The following is a 3,613-nucleotide window of genomic DNA, read 5'->3' as shown; positions in this document are numbered from 1 at the left end:
CTCCTTGTGGTGTTCGCGGGATTGCTTCGGGAAGTGCCATTGAGATTACGTAATTACTTGGCAAGGTAACTTTATGAATAATAATTTATTTTGTGCTTTTATGTGTTAAATATCACCGAGGTGATCCATGGTGGGAGGCATGTTTTTGTTGTTTAGTTTTAAATTTTAATTTTTTTTTTGCTGCGTATTTTAAGCATACTGTCCATAGCCAAACCCATCAGTATGAACCCGCCTTGATTGGCTAATGTATGGCCTTTTGAACATTTGTATAAACTATGTGCCAAGGATAATGTATTTATGTTTGAATTTATTATGAATATTTGATTATTAAATCCCTTGGCTTTTGTTATATGATTTTGGATTCTGAGACTTGCTTGGGTCTAGTAGGCTTGCCTACTAGGCTCATGTGCTAGTCACGAACCTCTTAGATTTGGGTCGTCATAATAAATTTATCTTTAATATATATTATCTTATTATCTACCCAATTTATTTTGTTGTTGTAGGGGCTTTCAAGTGCTATAAATGAGCTTATTTCTTTCATTAAACAACAAAGGTGTGCGTGAGACATCTATACGAGTGCCAAATCCCACCTTGAGTAAGATGATGAGTTAGGAAATCCTTAGGTGAGCACATAGATTACAGGTTTTCAACATCAAAGTTAGTTTTAACCTTCAAAATAATTCATTGACACTTTTAGTTGTTTGTCAAATTTGAATCAGAAAATTTTCTAAGTCTAAAAAGGTTCAAAATATGTTATTTGTATAGAACAATTTTTTAGAAATAAAAGTTAGCGGTAATAATTTTCTTGATTTTTAGATGACCAAAAATGATTTTTTTCATATTTTTTAGAGTACTTTTGCTATGGTAAATGGGAACCACAAATTTAATTTCAGTCGAACTTTTTCAATTTTGTTCTTAAAACCAAAATTTAGATTTTGATTCTCATAGATTTTGATTTTTTTGATATTTTAATTGAATCCAAATAGGGGGTGTTCGCTTATTTACATTGAATATCTTAAGTAAATAGAGAGTAAAAGGAAAGAAGCAAATGTGAATAAGTTGAGCAAGTTTTATAAGCATTCTATCTCAAATGTATCATATATGTGCATGATGTATCAATACATTTAGCCCATAAAGGGTTTCTAATGAATGTGTATTTATACATGTTCATAATGTATCGATACAATTTTTTCAGAACCAAAAAGTATCGATACATCGCCAAACATATCAATACATTTCGCTGATTTTTTGAAAAATAAAAAGGGTAAAAGGGTATTTTCACATCTCATAGTATAAATATGACCCTAACTTTGAAGGTTTTCATTTTAAGCCGTCTCCCATCAGTTTTTTAGCAACTTTAAGCTCTCTCAAACCCATTTTCACCCCAAATCATCATTTTGGAAGATTTAAAGCTTGTTTTGGGTTTTTCAAATAAAGGTGACATTTTTCAACTTTTAAATATTGATCTATGAATTTTTCAGTATTAAAAATATTATTTTTATGCCCAAAATTTCTGTTGAACACTAAAGCTCAATGATTTTGTAATTTTCCATAGCATCAAAGCTCACCTAAGGTAAGAATAAAATATTTATGGGTTTCTAAGCATGGGTTTTGGATAGAATATTAGTTTAGCTAAAAGCAAGTAGTTTCGAAAGTTCTTAGAATAATTATTACGAGAATTTTATTCTAGGAAATGATTGTAATGATGGTCGAATGATAAGAACACTTGAAAACTCCACAGATTTTGCTGAAACAAAGTTGTGATTGGAGTTAGGAATCGAATCTCCAACTAGGTGAGCGGATACACCACTTTCAAATTATTTCGATATGTAAAGTTAGCATGATTTCTATAGAAAGGATTATTTATGTATGTTGAAATGATATCTCTAAAATAGTTTATCAAAAGATTTGAGTTTCAAGAATGAAAATGATTTTCTAAGAAAAATAAATTCTTAGTGATTATGATATGATTAATACAATGACTTTGAAATTGTTGACAAATCTACTTTGTATGTAAATATAATACTATGTATTAGTTTTCAACAAAGGGAACAAGCACCATATGTTTGAAGTCCACTCGATTACTCTGATCTTCGAACTAATGTGGATACAAGATATTGTATGTTTATTTATAGATGCTATAATATGCATGTTTGGTATGATAAATGCCATAAGATTATGTATATAATGTAAATTCCATATACCATATGAGATGATTAAATATGCATGGTGTATATTATAAGATTGTGTATATGATGTAAATTCCATATACTATATGAGGTGATTAAGTATGCATGATAAATGCCATGAGATTGTGTATATGATGTATATTCCATATACTACATGAGTTGATGAGAAAGCATGATGAATGCCATGAGATTATGTATATGATCCATATTCCATTTACTACATGAGATGATTAAGAAAGCATGATGAATGCCATGAGATTATACATATGATGTATTTTTTATATACCTTATGAGATGAGTAAGCTTGTATGTGAAGGACATTTCGTATACCTAATGCTATAAGTAGGAGAACTCTATAAGTGTAATTGATTCCACTCTCACAAGGTGTAAATGACGACTTCATTCCTATGATGCATCATAAATGCCCAAAGGTAATGGGGATGTACATTGTCGCCCAAAGTGATGGGGAATGTACCATCACAACGTATGAGTTTAATGTTAATGAAATGATCATAATTATTATGTTCATGGTATGTTGCACACTAATGTTGTTTGAGCATTATTCTTGATTTGTACTCTATGATGGCATGAGAATGTGCTTAATGAAGAAGATTGAGTATTGAAGAAAATCCCAAGAGGTAAGAAAACTTAAAGGATGGTAAAAAAATGGAAGATTTTGCTCAAAAATTTGGGTTCTGGGCTGAAAGTATTGATACATATGGTTTAAGTATCGATACATTCTAAATAGAATGCTTCAGGAGGCTCTTTGTGTGAAATGTATCGATACATTTTACTAATGTATCGATAGATGCTTGAAAGCATCAATACATTTAAGAATGTATTGATATGTTTGGTGCAGAATAGGTTGTTTTATTGAATTTGATGAGAATTTCAAAGGTAAAGGATTTTCAAAGGTTTTATATTAACAAGTTTTCAAATGAATGCTATTCAAATGTGTTCAAATAACATGTTTTATGAATTCTATGATTAAATTGTTTGTGAATGTCATGAGACTACAAGTGCATATTTACGAAATACTTTTATTCCTTAACTTATCCCTTTCTCGTATCTACTCACGATGTATTTGTGACTCACACGTTATTTTCCCTATTTATTTTGTTGCAGATCAGTGATAGTGTCTAATAGCTACTTGATGCATAAAAGGTCAGTCACATTCTGTTGATGAGTTGGTCTTTACTTTATGTTATAATTTCAAATTATGAACATGTTTATGTTGATGTTGTCAATGTTGGGCATTTTACATTGATAATATTAAGTATGAGATTATGATAATGGCTCGAGAGCCTATATGGACACCCAAGGGAGATATTGATATTAAATGTTAATGTGCACTTTAACAGTGGCACTTATTAATATATTTATATATATATATATATATATATATATATATATATATATATATT

The sequence above is a fragment of the Theobroma cacao genome, chromosome 3, assembly GCF_000208745.1.
Source record: "Theobroma cacao cultivar B97-61/B2 chromosome 3, Criollo_cocoa_genome_V2, whole genome shotgun sequence".
Classification (NCBI taxonomy): Eukaryota; Viridiplantae; Streptophyta; class Magnoliopsida; order Malvales; family Malvaceae; genus Theobroma; species Theobroma cacao.
The sequence above is the reverse complement of the archived record's forward strand: the minus strand, read 5'-3'. Positions refer to the sequence as shown.